Genomic DNA, 17,877 nt, shown 5'->3' on the forward strand with positions numbered 1-17,877 from the left:
GAGACCACTCAGAAATTGAAGCGGCTCCAATGTGATTCTATATCTCTGGGAATTAACTCAGACCCCCCAACTGTCCATTCATCCTGTCTTCCTTCCTTCATCTGTGTGTTCATGTGCTTATTTAAAAGAGTGTATTTTAGGTACATGTTACTATTTGTTTCTCAGCTCTTGCCTTTATCTAGATCCTTCAATAGGAGAAAAGGGTAGGCATATTGGGGTGAGATATACCCATATTATATAACCCCATTTATATAATGGATTCTCATGACCACCATGTGAGCTGGGAAGGACTTTGCTCCATCCTCCTCATCTTCTAGAAGAATAGACACCCAGAGCAGTTCTAAGCCATACCAAAGGGAAAGGAAGCCTCACCTCCTGGGTACCTGTGATATACCAGGCCTGATGTGAGAGGTTTGCATGGTCATCATCACTGTCTAGACACCAAGGTGAAATTTGTGTATGTGTGTGTCTATTTGCTAGATGAGAAATGGAGGCAAGAAGGTTCCAGAATTGTTGATGTCACAGGGGAGGGTGGGGCTGAAAGTCTCAGGTCTTCCTCTGGCCTCATGCTGCCTCCCCAGAGATCATCTAAGGTCAGTGCCCTCACCCCTGCCAACTCCAGGCCCTTTGTGATATCTTGGCTTCTCCTTCTGCTCTTCCAAAGTTTCAGTAAGGGTCAGAGAGGAAAACCACAGCATCAATGCAAATAGCTGAGGAAGAGCCGGGCGGGGAGAAGGGCCAGTGGGATGTATGGACGAATGGAGATAATGTTTTCTACCAGGGTTGGGGGGTGCAGGGAACATGGGGCTTCCCTGGGCCGTCTTTCTACTGGCATTTCCTGACCAGTGGTTGATCGCCTGTTCCTTCATTTACCCCTGACTCACCAGCGATGGAGTTTTGTGTTCTGAGAGATATTTCTAATTCTTCCTAGAAAATGCATTCTCTTTAGGCTCCTGTGCTATGTCTTTCCTCTCTGGATTCTCACCTCCCTTGACTTCCACTCCTGATTCTAGACAGGTGATCTCAGATCCATACCACCAGCCTAGGTCTGCATCTTGGCCTCCAGCCCTCCATCCATGTAGGTGTGCGATGGCCCAACCCACCCAGGTCCCCCACAGGCACCCTACTCTTGCCTCCTTGATTCCAAATAACAGCAACACTACATCTAGCATCTTCTATTCAAAATGGATCAAGGTAGTAACCAATTCATTTATTCCAAGGCTTTTCATTTTTATTTACTGAATGTCAGGCAATGTGTTAAGTAAGTGTTAACACAGAAAACAAAATCCAAATATGTGTAAAACTTCCAGGCTGTGATCAGTGTGTGTATGCGTGTGTGTGTGTGTGGCTTATACAATTCTCTTTGCAGTGTGCCTATTCTTCCACTCTAACTGCCTTCTTCTGCCTACTGCTTGGTGTATTTCCACACATTTGTCACCCCCTTTACAGTCTGATTCTTACCATTGTATTCATATGTGCCTCTCTGATGTCAGCAAGTTGGGATAGGATGGGGTGTATGCTCAATAAGTGTTGCTTCAGTAAATGAACATTTAGAAGGCAAAGTATAGATGAGTAGAAAACCCAGCCCTGTCCCCTTAGCAATATAACGTGCAGAATTGCTTTAATCTTTGGTGTATGGTAAACATGCTGTGTATTTGAAACAATTCCTTGGAAAAGAGGAAGAACTCTTGACTATCTTAAAGGTTTATCCTTAAACCCTAGGCCCTGTCTGAGCACTTTTACTTAAGCTAATTTAATCTTCCCATAAACTAAGATTCTGAAGCTTGGGGAGGTTATGGTACTTACTGACGATCTCGCCAGCAGCACTGGAGTTTCAACTACGGCCTGTCTAAGTCAGTGCCTTCCCTAAAATATTTCCAGGTCTTTCAAAGCTGACGTATGCATAGGGCTAGAAATTCAAACATCAATGTCATTCAGTGTCCTTTCCTCTCAGGTCCTCCAAAACCCTTGAATTGTCATGGCTCAGGGAATCTTGAATCTGTGAGATATGAGCTTATTATCTCTGCTTCTAGATTTTTATGAGTTTCGGAAATGCATTTTCCAAGGAAGGAGGGAGTTTCCAGATCTTTCTCCCAACTGTGCGTGGGTCGGGATGGCACTGTCAGTGAGTGTCGCTGGCATGTCAGCCCTCCCCACATGCTCCTATCTGTCCGTGGTCCCCATCAATAAAGTCCTTTAAGCAGATCTGTACATTTGGGGGCCGGCTGGCGAGGCACGTGCCATGAAGCACCCCTTCCCCAATAATCAAACTCTTGTAAGCTGTGTTGAATGCGATTCTTTCTCCCAGGAGAAGTATATGTTTGTTTGTTGGCATGTCCTAATGACTTAAAGAAAAATGCCGGAAATCAGCGGCACACTCTTCCCTGAAAGGAACATTGGCCCTTTGTTCAAGAAATGCATTTGCAGAACGGCTTCTGAGTAAGTCCTTGGAATTCCTCATGGTTTATATGTCTTTGTAAGCTCCTGGCATTGAAGAGCCGAGGTTTTTCTTTTGCTTTTTTTTCTTTCCAATGAATCCAACATTGTATTGAGCACACTCTCACTCAATTTTGATAAAACCAGCAACTCACCATGTCAACGAGAGTGGAAAGAGTAGGGACATGAGTAAAATTCATGATCTTGGTAGGCTGTTTAGTGTTAAAAGCTTAGAAATGTGTGCATTGAGGCCAGAGTCTGAGTTTTCTTAAATTCTCTTTGTTTAGGAATAACATCACATTTGTTTTAGTGACTTCGATGATGTCTTAAAATACTTTCCACGGCACCTATGCACAGTCTGCCTTTTGATTTTCCAAACGAAGTGGCTGCCTTTGAGAGAGGCAAGGTGGTGTAGGGAGCTTAGGGCTTAGGGAGCAGGATACAAACCCGGCTTCCTTGACTTCTCTTGTGATATTGGGGCAGGACTTTATCTCTCTGAAACTCACTTTGCCTGTGTGCAAAATGAGAGTAATAGGACCGTTGATCCTATGGGGCTGCAATGAGGGTTAAATATAATAAAGTGAGTTGCCTAACACAATCACATGGAAAATACTTAACACACATCCACTTCCCACCTTCCTCACCTGTTTTGAAAGATAAGCACCCTGAATGGCAAAGATGTTAACAGTAAAGGTGCATCATTTGCTAGGGAGCTGCATAAAGACTCTCACCACATAACCTGCGTGACTGAAGCAGCAGACACTGATGTCTTCATGGGTCTGGAGGTAGAAGAGCAAGACCAGGGCTTCAGCAGGGTTGATTCCTCTGCCTGTGGCTTTCACAGGTGCCTTCTCTCCATGTCTTCACATGCTCCTCTCTCTGGGTGAGTCTGTGTCCTACTCTCCCCTTCTTATATGGACCCCAACATATTGGACTAGGCACCAGCCTAGTGGCCTCACTTTAACTTAATCACCCCATTAAAAACCTTATCTCCAAATACAGTTGGAGATCAAGGTACAGGGTATTAGGATTTCAACATAGGAACTTTGGGGGACAGAATTCAAACCATCCACCAGCGGTGCCAGTGGCAGCGTGAAACCATGGCTGATTCTGCATGGAAAAGAGCAATTCATTTCCTCTCATCCTTCCCTCTCCAAATCCTGAGTGAGGGCAATGTAGTGACACTTGGCTATTCGCATCCAGTTTTATTGGTCTTAAATCTCCTTATATGTCTCATTGCCCGCTAGATGGAAAGCTCCTTGAGGCTAGAATGCTTCTACCACGTTTGTGGCTCCTGCTTGAGTTGCATCTTGATGGGTGCACAAGAAGCCCTTAGAGCTTGTTCATTCCATCCACCAGGAGTCTGCAGCTCACGGCACTGCCACCTAGACACCAGGGAATGTCACGCTGTCTTTCAGCAAAAGTGGATTGAGTCTGAACGTAAGAGTGCTTGCTCTTGTAGAGCTCACAGTCTACTGGGAAAGACAGACCAATAAGCATTATTTCCGTTTAATAAACACAATATTGTTACAGCGCGGCAGAGCTAGAGAGTGAGAGGTCCAGGGGCACAGTTAGGGGGTGGCTGGAGTGGAGAGAGAGGCAGGTGGTCAGAGTGGCGTAGGATTCTAGTGTTTTTTTGCCCCTGAATGAATGGCCCACAGATAGGCATGGTGGCATCACCCGGGAGCGTGTTTTAAATGTAGCATCTCAGGCATGGCCTTGTAGACCAGAGGGATCAGAATCTGCTCCATTCCTGGACTTGCAATCTAGATATTTAAAACTAAAGTTCCCATAAGGAATATACATGAACACAATTAATAGGAGTGTAAGAAAAACCATATAACTCTGTCTTTATCTTATTTTCCCATACTTTTCCTAGAGCTATGGGATGGTAGAGACCATTGCAAAAAGCATACGCCTGCTTCCATGTACTGGCATTACTGGGAGAGCAGGAATTTATATTTCTCTGCCCATTTGAACATCTAGTGGAGTCACATGACCACTTCTTACCAATGAGGTTTGTGAGACAATGATATATGTTTTATCTGGGCTGGGGCTTGTATAAAACAGATTGGTGTTTTTTACATTCTCCCTTTCTCTGGCTGAAGGCTAACTATCAAAGCCCTAGGGAATAGCAGAACCAAGAGATGGAGGAAGTATGTCCCCAGATCACTATTTGGAGGAAGGTCACCCCATGGACTATTGCAAGACTATAAAATAAATGTTTATTGTACTAAGCCATGGACATTTGGGGCTTTGTTAGTTACAGCAACTAGTGTTACTTTAATTCATATGGACACTATATTTACTATAAAGACAACATTACAAATGGAACTGGTTTTTTGATGAACAATAGGGGGTTGTGGGGACTGTGGTAAACTGGAGTCTGCTTGAGCTATATGGGCAGGAAGTTTTTTATCAACCATACTTGATTGCTCCTTTATATAAATACAGGCTCAGTATTATCAGAAGTTGCAATTTTTAAATTCTGGCTCACTTTCATTTTAAATTATGTGCCAAATACAACTTCTATTCCATGGCATCAAATTGCTCTGTTGGCAGCCTGATTGCATACTCTGCACTAACTAGAAGATGTCAGCTAGGCCTCCTCTTGTCTCTTTGCTCCCACCACCGATTGTTTTGCAGGCGAGGAAGCTGCGAGGGCTCCTGGTAGAAGGCATTGTTTCTGGTAAGCACACATGAAGTGTTTGTTGTATGACTGACTGAAGTGAGGATGACTGGTCAAGTCACTGAGGTTATAGCAGGATCACCATTACCACCACTGTGATTTCCATTTCCACTGTATTTACATGGCTTTTGTTACAGCATAACTGGCACTGTAACTGACTGCTTTGTTTCTCTAGAGCTATTTTTTCCTTTCCTTTAATCCTTCCAACACCTTATGAAATATGATCCATTATCCCTGTTTAACCAGAGGAAAAAATAAGGCACGGCAAAGTGGCTTGCTGAAGGTCACCAGGCTGAGAGCTCCAGACTTAGTCTGAGTCTTGCTTCTTGAGCCAGGGGACTCCCTAGATCACATTACAGTGTCCCAGCAGGTGATGGACTGGAGATGTGGCTTCAGCTTGTTATAATGAAGGGGCCAGGGCTTGGCCACCTTGACCTGTCCAGCTGGTGAGAGACCATTTTTATTGAAATGGGGAGTTTTGATGTTGAGTGTGGGCAGGAAGGCTGCAAGGAGAGAGTAAAGCGAATCAGTTATTTCCTCTTTTCCTTGCATGGAGGGAGAAGAGGTAAGGTACCTAACACCTAGCTGGTGGGGAGTTATGTTCCTTCTCTGTGGCTTAGCAGATAATGTGCCTGCACTTCTCTGAACCACTGGTGTGTCAGGCTAGATTCCTATCCCATCTTTTGCTGTGTGGTCATGTGCACACCTCCTTACCTTATTTGAAGACTCAGTTTCTTCCATTGTGAAATATTCAGCATTGCAGCAGCATCACAAGGCTCAAGGTGGTGGCGAACGGTGAAGGCCGTGCCAGGCCCAGAGCAGGCACCATCATGTTACTCCAATGAGCCGGCAGTTCTGAAAGCATTTCGTAGACATATTTGAATGAGCTGCACCCACACGGGTGACAAGAATTCCTGGTGGGCTGGGTGGTTGGTGCAGGAATCTCTCCCTCAACGACCAGGCCTGGGCTGTGGATGCATTTCTGGAGTCCCAGAGGCCGGCTCTGCAAAGAGGAACAAACAACACCATCTATTCAGTCTCCCCGGGCCCTCCTGCCAGAGCCCGCGAGGGGCTTGGATTCAGAGAGCTATTGAAGGGAAGCCACAAAGACACGTTCTCTCCCCTGCGGCCTGGAGTGAAGACAGAGCCGCCTGGGCACAAGAGGAGGGTTGTTTCGCATCAGCCGGCAGCCGGCAAATTCTGTCAAAGCAGCTGAAGGAGAGAAGTCGTCAAAACACCCAGGAAAACAAGAGCTCAGGCGCAGGCAGGAGATAAAAGATAAGGAGCGTGGCCTGCAGGCACACAGGCCCCCTTCACGGAGCGCTGGCAGCCAGGCTCTCACCATTGTCCAGACCCGGGCCTGTGATGATGGAAGCTTTCTTGTTTTTCTTCTTAAAGAAAGAATTTGTGTCAGAGCAAAGAGAGTTTGTGTGTTATGAGCAGTGACTGCCAAATGAAAATCTTTGGTGTTAAAATAGTGAGGCACACATTCAAACTGGCCTCTGTTCCTGGTGGAGAAGACATGGGGGCTGGGCGGGGGGGAGGCTTCCATTTCAGATCTGGCTGCTTCTCTGCTTCGCTGCAACGCTTTTGTTCTGGCTGATGTTACAAAATGGAGGCCAACTGCTTCGGCGACCATCCTGACCCCAGGCAGACTCTGCGTGCGGCTGCTGAGGCTGTCCCTGCCTCGCTCTCTGCGAGTCCCCTCACCTGCCCCCTCTTTGTTCTCCCACAGCCATTTTCCCTTGTTTGCTTACATTGTCCAGTTTGCCCCTGCCCAGAGGGGAAGCCTTTCTCCCTTCTTCCACAGGCACCTCCCAGTCAGCTTCCTCATCAGGCACCTCCACGTCAGAATGGGTCTTGGTGCTTAAATCCTATTGTTGTGCATCAGAAGCACCCCAAGTTTCCACTTCGGAGCTGAGTAAAGGAGGTGGCCCAGATCAGTGAGCAGCTGCTGAGGAGCCAGAGGATTTCTCTGAAACCTGAATGTGCTTGCGTTGCGACCTGACAATCCTCTTTAGCAAGGGACGGGGGAGGAGCTGCTAAGTTGTAGAGGGCATTCTCGAGGCATTTCTTGTCAAGGACGACCTGTTGCCATCGCTGCTGCTCCTGTGGGGCTGTCAGTCTGGCTTGGATAAGAGCGTGCAGGTGCTGTTCACACCAGCTCATGGCACTGCTTTCTAGCGGCACCTACTGAAGGCACACTGTGTGCATCACACTCAACCTTTTGTGAAATAGCGGCAGCTAACACCCTGCAGAGAGGGCCAGAGGGTAACTGAGCACACCAGGCTGTGGCCAGCACCCCAGCTGGGGTAGACGGAGGCCGAGTCAGTTCACGGAGAGGCTGGTGTCAATGCTGGCAGCCGTGGGGAAGTCTTCCTTCCCAGGTGTGGGGTGTCCCACAGTCAGGCTGAGTCCTGGCCCATGGAGAAATAAGACTCCCCATGTGTGTTTGGGGAGCACGTGTGGCTAAGCAGGACTGGGGCTGTCTGATTTTTCCTTTTTTTTAAAATAGCATTTTTCAAACTATAGTAATTTTTTTCCCTAAAGGAGATAAACTCCAAGCTGCAATTTCTGGGGATGCACTGACATTTTGGATTTCTGCAGGCGGTGGAGGAGAGGAAGGCTGGTGCTTGTCAAGGACCCAAGTCCTGGCAGGGACAGAAGGATCCAAAGACCCAAGTCCTGGCAGGGACAGAAGGACCCAAAGACCCAAGTCCTGGAAGGGACAGAAGGACCAGAGGAACCTGTGGAACCAAGCTTAGCCAAGGTTTTGCCATTTTGTATATCCTCTATCTTGATATGTTAGTCCTTGTACAGCCGCATTCTGGAGATAGTTTCAATAGTCACAACCCTCACTCCATTTGGTGACAAAAAAGCAGACCACTCCAGCTGCCAATGAGGGCAGTCCTATCCATAAATGGGACAGCATCACTAACCGTCCAATCAGTTTTGAAACCATAACCGTGCACGCCAAAATGCCTTTGTAGTAACCAATGAGTAATTGCCAGCTTCTTTCAAAATTCGTGCCGCTCGTGACCCTATAATAGACCCCTGCTTCCTCTGTTCGGGGCTCTCACTATCTGCCACTGTGTTGGTAGGTGCCGTGAGCCCGGACTCAAGCCCATAATAAACTCCCTTTTGCATTTGCATCAGCTGTCTTTGGATTCTTGGAGGCTATGCTCACCGAGTCTGCTAATCTTGGGCACAACAGAACCGAGTCCTGGTAGGGACAGAAGGACCTGAGGAACCAAGTCCTGGCAGGGACAGAAGGCAGGAGATCACTCCAGGTGGTTGGAACACAGTATAGACGGTGAGGGCTGACTCAAGTCATGGTGCCTGGAGCTTTGTGGGTGATGCATAAATCAGAGCTGTTTTCCCTTCATTCCTTTTATTCTTAAGTCTCACCTGAAACTCTCCTGCAAGTCAGACTCCTGTCAGTCTGGTGTTTTTTACTATATGGATTGTAGTGAAGGCTTTGACTCTATTTTGTCCAACTGCTATTTTAAGTTATTACATGATTAAGTACATTGGATAAAAATTTTTAACAAATGTGAAAATTCCTACCAGGATTTTCTGCTAGAAATTACTGCTTCATTTTTTTAGGTGTCTTCAGAAAATCTTACATGTACATCAATATGTTTGTGCTTTATTATTCTTTTCAAAAACAGTCATATTATGACTGCTGCTCTGTACCTTGCTCTTCATTTACTAAAGTAACAAGGAGCTCTTTACTGTCACCATACAGAAAAGAATCTGTCTCCTTTTTGACAGCTGCATAGCTTTCTGTAATTTATTTAGCCAGTCTTCTGTTTTCGGTCCAATTCTATCAAAGCAGAATGTTTAGTGTAAAAACATTGCATCAATGACTATCTATATGCATAAATCCATGCAAATATATCTGACCATAAATTTCAGTACTAATTTTGCTCAATTGTCCCACAAAGAGATTGCAGCTAATAGTACACAGCTATTTTCCATCCACTCATCAACACTGGGTATTACAAATTTAAAAAATATTTGCTGATATTCTAAGTGAAAACTGATATCTCATCCTTTCAAGCTACATTTTTTAACTGTATCAGCGAGGCTGAGTCTAGTTTCATGCACACTAACTATAACCATGTAGTCGTCTCGAAAGTCACCGTGACAATCTTTTTCTATTTTCTGTTGGATTTTATGTTTAGTTTTTATTGATTTTTAATCATAGATTGTGGGAGGCAGCCTTTAGCATGGACCTGATGCTCTTCCCCTCCTGATAGTCACAATCTGTGCAATACCCTGCTCCTGAGTATAGACTGGGCTTATTGACTCATTGGCAATAAATACAGCTCAGCAAAAGTGATGGGATCTCACTTTTGATATCAGGTTATGATAAGATCGTGGTTTCTCCCTAGGTACATTTTCTCACTGATCTCTCTCTCTCTTTTTCTATTGGAACTTGGTTGCCATGTAACACTGTCCAGGTTATCCTGAAAGAGAGCTCAGGTTCAGAAGAAGGCACTAGAGGATAAAAGATAACATGGGGAAAAACTTGGCACCGAAGCTATCAACCAGCACCAACTGCCTACCAGAGAGTGTCCATCCTAGTCAAGCCTCTGGACAGAAGCTCTGCAGTTTGAGTGCAACCTCTAGAGAGAACTTAAACCATGCTCCTCTGGCTAAGCTACTCCCAAATTCTTGACCAGTGGAAACTATGAGATAATGAATGCTGGTTTCAGGCACTAAATTTTGGAATAATACAAATATGTTGCCAACATTTTCCAGAAAACTATAGTTTTTAATTTATTTCATTTTTATTCACAGTGATTTCTGTTATGCAGGAATTTGAAATTTTTAAGTGAAATTGATCAACCTGTATTTTTATAACTTCTGAATTCCCAGTAAAATTAAAGTGATAATTTTCTAAGTTCATAAATGCTTATTCATTAACTTTCTAATTCAAAAACTAATCTATATTATATGAAACTATTGATAAAAATAGCTTTTAATATATTATCAAAATACTGTAAAGATTTAATGCCCTTCCTTTATTTTAATATACTTCATTAGATGGCAGGTAAAATTTATACATAGCTTTGCATCCTTCTTTTAGTAATTGATTGTTATACTTGCTACAGTTTATTATGCATTGAATATAGTTCAGATGCTGCTAAATCTTTAAATGTTCATTTCCTAGTTCTTGCAAAAACTATGAAATAGGCACTCTTATTCTCTTATTAACTTAAAACATTTAAATTTTTTTTAAACAACTTTGTTTATTTTTTCACATTATAGATTTCTCCCCTAAGATGTGGTAACCATAGTTTTCCCACCCCCAAAGCACCCATGGCCTCCCATCATATTCCATCATGCTCTCCTCCCCACCCCTGATTTCTACCTTCCCTCTCTTTTTCTCCCCTCCCGAATGTCTCGATCTATTGTCTGCTTTCAAGTGTGGGTCTTACAGTTTGTCTTTGTTTAATCCTTTGTTTGGTTCCTCTAGATTCCACATACAAGTGAAACCATTGGTATTTGTCTTCTTCCATCTGGCTAATTTCACTTAGAATAATCCCTTCCAGTTCCACCTATGTTGCCATAAATGGCAGGAGTTTATCATTTTTGATCACTGAGTAGTATTCCACTGTGTATATATACCAGGACTTTTTGATTCACTCATCTGTTCCGGCATATTTAGCTTATTTTCACAACTTCATTATGGTAAATGCTGCTGCTGTAAACACAGGGGTGCAGGTTTCCTTCCAAATTAGTGCTTTTGTGGTCTTTGGATAGATGCCTTGGAGCAATTAGTATTCTTATTTTAGAGATCTGGGAACTGATGTCCATAGATGACTGTGCCAGATTTTGTTTCCATAGGGGAGTCAGAATTTAAATGTAGATCTGTCTGATTCCTGGGATGTCATGTGCTGAATTATGTCCGTAGGCCACTTATTCTGAGCTAATATGTTGAGTTCCTAACTCCCAGTACCTCAGAATGTGACTGTATTTGGAGAGAGGGTCTTTATAGTAGTAATTAAGGTTAAATGGAGTCGTTGGAGTGTGTCCTAATCCAATATGATTGCTGTCCTTCCAAGAACAGATTAGGATATAGAAAAACTCAGAAACAAGACACAGACAGGAGACGGCCATCTGCAAACCAAGGAGAGAGACCTCAAGACAAACTAGCCCTGCCAACACTCTGACTTCTAAAACTGTAAAGAAATTGCCTCCAGAATTGTGAGAAAATAATTTTCTGTTGTTTAAGTCATCCAGTTGGTGGGGTTTGTTTGGCAGCCTGGCAAATTAATGTAAGGGATAATGTGTGTAATTGTTAGAGCTTATGACTTCTTAACATTGGTGTTATTTTAGGGACCTTTATTTGGTGTCATTAAACATTTCTTGAAACTAGATAATATTACTTCAAATAGCAACACCAGAGGCAATCTGATGCTTTATCTCTGGTTAGACATTAGAATGACTTTAATTGCATTGAATTTTTAATAACTGTGTAATGAATGTCTGTGTTTTAGACATTTTATTTCTCTTCTAGGTTTGTAGAAGGAGATTTACTTGTCCAAGAGTATAAACATCTTTAAGACTCCTTAATTTAAATTAAATAAACACATGCAGTAAATTTCTCCTAAATAAACAATATCAAAGAGATTTTATTCACATCAAGATATAGCACAGTCAATGCAAGCTATGAATACTTATCAGGCAAAGGAAAATTAGGTTCTTTTGTTTATATTTACAGTTGCAATCTCTTTGATAAAATATTGGAAACACAAGAAATACAAGGGAAGTCAAACAGATCTGCATTTGGTCCCTGGCTCTGCCTCTTAACTTATCCAAGTTATTTGATCACCTGAAACCTTAGGTTATCCATAATGTTGGTGTGGAGATTAAACAAGTACACAAATGTAAAATACTTAATACAATTCACATATACACATTAAAAAAAATGCATCTTGCTGGGGTAAAGACTTATCTACCTAAAGTTACTAATGGTGAGGTTTTGGATCCAGTTTGAAATAACACTGAATAGACAGGACATATTTTGAAACAGGTACTATGCTAGGCACTTTTATATTTCATGCTTTATGTAATCATAATTATAACTTTTCCAAATAGGTATTATTTTCTTTACTTAACAGATGAGGAAATCCATTTTCAAAGAGGTTAAAAAACCCACTGTGGGGTCACAGGGACAAAAGCCGGAGCCAGGATTTGAACCCAGTCCTATCAAATTCCATGTCCTGTGTTCTTTCTCTCTTTCTACATAATTTCATCCAATTAAGACAAAATCCATGAATGCAACACACTTACATATTATTTGTAAAGGTGTATTCTAAATTCATTATTTATACTTCAGCTCTTTCATTTTCAATTTTGCCCAGATTTTCCCTTTTATACAGAATATCATTTTGTTCATTAGCTTGAAGTTACGTAAATCAGGCAGAAATTAGAATGATTTAACTTTTGTGCTCATAAAGCTCTAGAATAGCTAGTTATAAATGTCTTCCCATCCTGTCCCCCTGAACCCTCTTTGGAAAATGAAAGGATTGCAACCTGATCCAGCATCTTGCTCTTTGATTCTCACTGCATTCTTTTTGGATTAAGGGTGTCCCATTTCCTTGGGAGGAATGAAATATGGCATCTAAGTGAGGAGAGCCCAGCCCTTCAGTAAACTCCTTAATGGGAGTTTTTATGGGATGTATTTTCACCTCACTGAGCTTTTTATTTCTCTGGGATTCTTTCATCCACCCAAGCAGGTGAAGAAAATGGGAAAATGATGGCAGAAAAAAAGAAGGGCTTTAGGAACTTGAAAAGAAAGTGAAAACCAAAAGAAGCTGTCCCCACACTTGTTCCTTTAGGAGGCCTAACAAGACATGAGACTGGTAACAAAAGGGCAAAATTTTCTCTCCTTCATTAGCTGTGTGGCAGGACACGCAGGTCATTTATTAAGAGAATTGGCCAATTATTTAATCATTCATATCATCATTTGTTTTTGTGTCATTATTCATTTATTCATTCAAATTTGAATAACTGTATCAGAAGTCCTGTTTTTAACATGAGCTAAACCTGCATTTGACCAGTTAGTCAACATGATGTTTAAAGAAGGGAATAATTTAATAAATATGCATACATTTATTTTTTCTTGTCTCAAGACTTATGTCTGTATATTCTGATGCAGGCATTTATATATTGGTTTCCACCTTTCTTGCGACTCTGTCCCTCTCTCCAGGAAAATCACACCCTCATCATACAAAGTTTCTAGTTTCTGATCATGAGCTGAAAAATACTTTCGAAGCATTTTAATTTTGCATTTCTAACTTTTTTTTTTTTTGCATTTCTAACTTTTAACATTATCTCCTTCAATAGTTTCTGGACTGTGTGTTTTTTTTTTTCTCATAATTAATTCAACAAATAATTTTTAAAACCAACTTGTCTTTATCAAACTTTTTAAAAGAATTCAACTTAAGTTTCATAGAAACAATCCTTTTCTTTGTTTATACTAAGATTGCTAGGTTTGCTGATTATTTCATTAAATGACATGCATATAACATTAGCTTATTTTGAGGACTTTTTCAGTGCCAGACACTGTGTTCAGTGATTAACCTCACATCACTTGTTAATCATTTCAACTAGTCTGTAAGATGAGGACTGTTATTATTCTCATTTCCCAAGGGAAAGTGGGTATGGAGGCCATATGAAATTTTCTTATCAGAACTTTCTCTCCATTATTTAATATATAAAAATGACCCAAAAAGTACCTTTATATGCATTCGTATCAGGATGATACAAAAATGCATCATACAAGTTTCCAGTTTCTGATCATGAGCTTAGAAATACTTTCGAAGCAATTTGATGATTTCATTTTTGACTTATTTAATTGATATAAAATGTCTCCATTTTGCAGACTGAGTCTCATTCTCAACACCTAAAGCTGTTCTCTAAATCCTGGCAGCTCAGCAATGCCATTGATGTGAAGGGACGTATAATGGGCAGGATGAGTTTTTTAACTTATTCCAGTGAAAATTCTATGCAGTGCTGGAGCTCTGCCTGAGGCCTGTAAGGTGCCTAAAGCTTAAGCTTTAGTTGACCATAAATGCGTTGGGTGCCGTGCAGCACAGTGGAAGGGATCTCATACTGCCTGAAGTACCAGAAAGCCCCAGCAGAGGAGGTCTACCAGCCAACTCTGGAAGGACATCTGGAACTCAAATGACACAGAAGGAAAGGAAGGGTCTTCGGGCAGAAGTCATGATTTGCTTCAGCACAGAAATGTGAGAGGAGGCAGGAAATGCCAGTGTTTTGTTTGGGTGGAGGAGAAGGAGAGTGAGATGAGGTGGGTATGAGAGACATCTCACCTGAGGGGAGGGGATCCCCACCAAGGAGTTATAATCAGAGGTGACGGAAGTTTGGGACTCTGTTTTATGGTCATTTGCATCTTCCATAAAGAGAATTGCATGGAGAAGCAGGAGTGATGCCTTAATCCCCCATCATGCTCGACCAGGACTATCCAACGGAACATTCTATGATGGTGAAAGTGTTTTGTGCCATTCAGTGTGGCAGTGCCAGCCACGTGGGCTGTCAAGTATTTGAAATATGACAAGTGTGACTGAATAACTGAAATTTTAATACTTAAAACAGTCACATGTAGGGGCCTCCCCAGTGGCACAGCAGGTTGAGCACAGCGCTGTGAAGCTGTCCGCAGCCTCTGCAGTGCGGGTTCAATTCCCGGCTGGCCAGGGAGCAATCCACATGGCATGCGGACCTCTCCTGTCACACCCGCTGCTCCCCTTAGCAGTGCTTTTGGTCTTTCTGCCTGTCCTGCTCCCCACTCTGTTTCTGGTGAATCCTCTTACCCTCCTGCACCTCTGGCCTGTACCCCAGCTCTTGTATAAATAAAAAATAAATCTTTTTAAAAAAACACCAAAAAACAGTCACGTATAGCTGGTGACTACTTTCTGGAACAGCACAGCTGTAGACCCTCAGGGAAATTCTATGGAACAGACAGGCTTATCAGTCTGTTTAATGAGGAATTTCAGTTTTTAAGGATTCGTTCTAGATACCAAAGAAGTATTTAAGCAGTACAAAACATAAATGGGCCCCAACTTAATGGAACTTAAAATCAGGACAAGGCATTGTGTTAAAAGGGATGAATGGCTATTATAGAAATATTAAGAATGTGCAGAAAAAAATTATGCAGATGACCACTCATTGGAACACTGATTATAAATAACCTAAAATGCAAATATATATGACTGATCGAGAAAATGCACCCTCACAATGAAGTAACCTCTATCTATGCAACGGAAAGATATAAGCAATGCAAAATGCATTTATTTTAGTAGAAAGATGTTTATAACATAGTTCTTTGTGGGAAAAAGTATATGGTATAACAGTTACAAAAAATTATGAAAATATACTTAGAGAAACATCTGGAAATACACAAATAAAATATATATACTTAGACTGATTATCAGAATTGAAGGAAATTGTTTCATTTTTGTCTGTCATTTTTGGGCTTTTTAATATTATCACATATTTTTCATCAATGAGTGCATATTGCTTTTATAATCAGAAATATAAAAAAAACAAAAAAACATTTTGAAATTCTTCGAGGAGTGAAATAGAGAGCAAATCTATTGTACTTCTGAAAGAAGACACTCATAGGTGAGGGAAGTAGGGAAATCTCACCAAAGATAAACCTTGAGGGGAAGGAAGGGACAGAAGAAGGCAACAGAACATTTCTTGAATATCTGTGTCGAGTATTCATCTTGTGTTAGCTCTTTTAATCCTCTCCATGATCAGATAAAGCAGAAATCATCATTGTCCCATTTTACAGATGAGGAAATTGAGATTGACAAGGTAAAATGTAAAACCACAAATCTTGAAGACAGAAGACTGGGGATTTGAACTTCAGCTTCAAGTTGTTGATAGCGTTTGCTGTTGGGTAAGTCCCACAACACAACAAACACTAATTTGTGTAATCACCGTTTTGTGTCACGTCTGGACACTGACAAGACTAGACGCTCTATGTGGGCAGATGGGGTGTGCTCAGTTCACCATGGTATCTACAGCCTCTTCACAAAGAACCTGGCCCACAATAGGCTCACGTCAGCATTGCTGATTCCTGACACAGCAGGAATCACTAAGTCCTGTTCACTTCTCCTCACAGAGTATTGGGAGAGACTCAAATGAAATAACAGGCTTGACAAGATCTGTGAGCTACAGTCTCTAGTACCCCATGTCATGGGCTTTGATTTCTTAAAAATTTCCTTAATTCGCTTTTTCACTAAAGGAGATTTTATGTGGACATTCTTAGCATGAGGCAGGAAAACATGAAGAGTTTGTTGCTCAGCTGAGTTCTTAAGAAACCTTTTTGATTCTTAACGGAACATCAGGGTTTATTAATGTATAGTTTTCAAAATGTCTCCGAAACATCTATTATTTTAATTTGAGACCTATGAGGTAAAATCTGTGTGTTATCAGATGTGTAATCACTAATCATCAGTCCATAACACAGATATGAGGAAATGTCAATTTTTCTATTTCTGGGTCAAGCTTAAGGCGATTGATTGCCTTCTTTCAGAACTGGGTGATAAATCAATTGAACACAGTCTGGGTCCCCACAGGATGCTATTTCTCAAATTGCTGATCACATTCTGAAAGACTTAATGTTTTTCTGTGCTGTAATGGCAAGAATACCATCTTGGGTTTGGGTAGATTTGGTTTGAACCTGACTTTGTCACCTTTCGCCTGTATGACCTTGGACAAGCTATTTGCCTTCCAGCAGCCTCAGTTTCTTCACTTTGTAAAACAGGGCCAATCTGGCTGAGTTTTTAGGATGGTTAAGAGGGATTAAATGAAATCATCTATACATCTGCCTGGCAGAGTGTTTGGCTCAAAAAACCTTTAGTATATGTAAATTACCTCTGTCTACTTTCCAAATTTGTGGTTGGCAGTAAAGACTTTTCCAAACAGAAGTTTATTCTTCTGAATATTAGAGAATGAAATTATTTTATGTAAATGAAGTCAATTTATGAGTCAAAAATTGACTTCTGTACCTGGGACTGCAGTCCCAGATTAGATTTTGCAATTTAGCACAACAGAAAGAACCCAGTCAAGTCTTAGAGGATCTGAGACTGATGGAGTGGTGAGGACACGGCTTCAGAAAACTGAGGCACTGTGAGAAGTGACCAGGCTGGGTTTTCACAGCTCCTGGAACACATGCGGTGCTTCCAGTACATTTATGGAGGCAGGTTTAAAACTGTGGGGTACACTCTCTAGTCCCAGGAAAACAGCTTTGAGAGGAATTCCACTTCTTAGTTACTTGTCTGAGCTTCAGGCACAATAAACCCCTCTGAATCTTTGGTGCTTGGCTTAGGTGATCAGGAAGCTTATGTAGTACCTCCTCCTATGTGGACAGAGTATGAAAATGCAAACTTTGGAGAGTAAGGAAGGGGAAAGTTCCCAAAACCAAAGAGGTGAGGTAGACATACCAGTTCATGTTCTCAGAAATCTGGGTTCTATCCATTTCCAAGAAACCATTCTGGAACCAAAAGGAAAGCAACTTTTGTTTAAACTAATTATTTTTTTTAGCAGTTGTCATAAAAGTTTAATAGTTCTAAGATCAGTATTTTTTTATTTTATATATTTTTTACATCATTTTTCATTTTTGCACAATGTGTGCATTTTCATCTTGGTTATAGTCCCCACACAATTCCCCTCTCCCTTGTTTTGATCCTACTCCCTTCTCCCCTCTGCCC

At 41.7% G+C, this 17,877-nt stretch overlaps 2 long non-coding RNA genes across 15 annotated transcripts in view; one reads left to right on the forward strand and one right to left on the reverse strand.

The window, feature by feature from the left end:
- Positions 1-503: 503 nt before the first annotated feature.
- Positions 504-17,877, forward strand: part of LOC119237929 (uncharacterized) — a 132,700-nt gene continuing 115,326 nt past the window's right edge. For 6 of the 14 annotated variants that reach the window (XR_008550541.1, XR_008550529.1, XR_008550539.1 and 3 more), the window contains exons 1-7: positions 505-593; positions 3,146-3,319; positions 4,316-4,453; positions 5,083-5,125; positions 7,733-7,895; positions 8,282-8,438; positions 15,954-16,061. This is a non-coding gene — a long non-coding RNA (uncharacterized LOC119237929). Of the gene's footprint in view, positions 594-2,304; positions 2,440-3,145; positions 3,320-3,683; positions 3,877-4,315; positions 4,454-5,082; positions 5,126-7,732; positions 7,896-8,281; positions 8,439-15,953; positions 16,062-17,877 lie in introns of those variants that run through there. The other 8 variants (XR_008550532.1, XR_008550536.1, XR_008550530.1 and 5 more) reach the window with 7 other exon arrangements.
- On the reverse strand, positions 3,581-7,262 carry LOC129145263 (uncharacterized). The gene is made up of 3 exons (XR_008550543.1): positions 6,883-7,262; positions 5,840-6,128; positions 3,581-3,908 (listed from the first exon to the last, which is right to left on the reverse strand). It is a non-coding gene; the product is annotated as an uncharacterized LOC129145263 (long non-coding RNA).

Source organism: Talpa occidentalis, unplaced genomic scaffold (assembly GCF_014898055.3).
Source record: "Talpa occidentalis isolate TD23 unplaced genomic scaffold, MPIMG_talOcc4v2.1, whole genome shotgun sequence".
In the NCBI taxonomy this organism is placed as follows: Eukaryota; Metazoa; Chordata; class Mammalia; order Eulipotyphla; family Talpidae; genus Talpa; species Talpa occidentalis.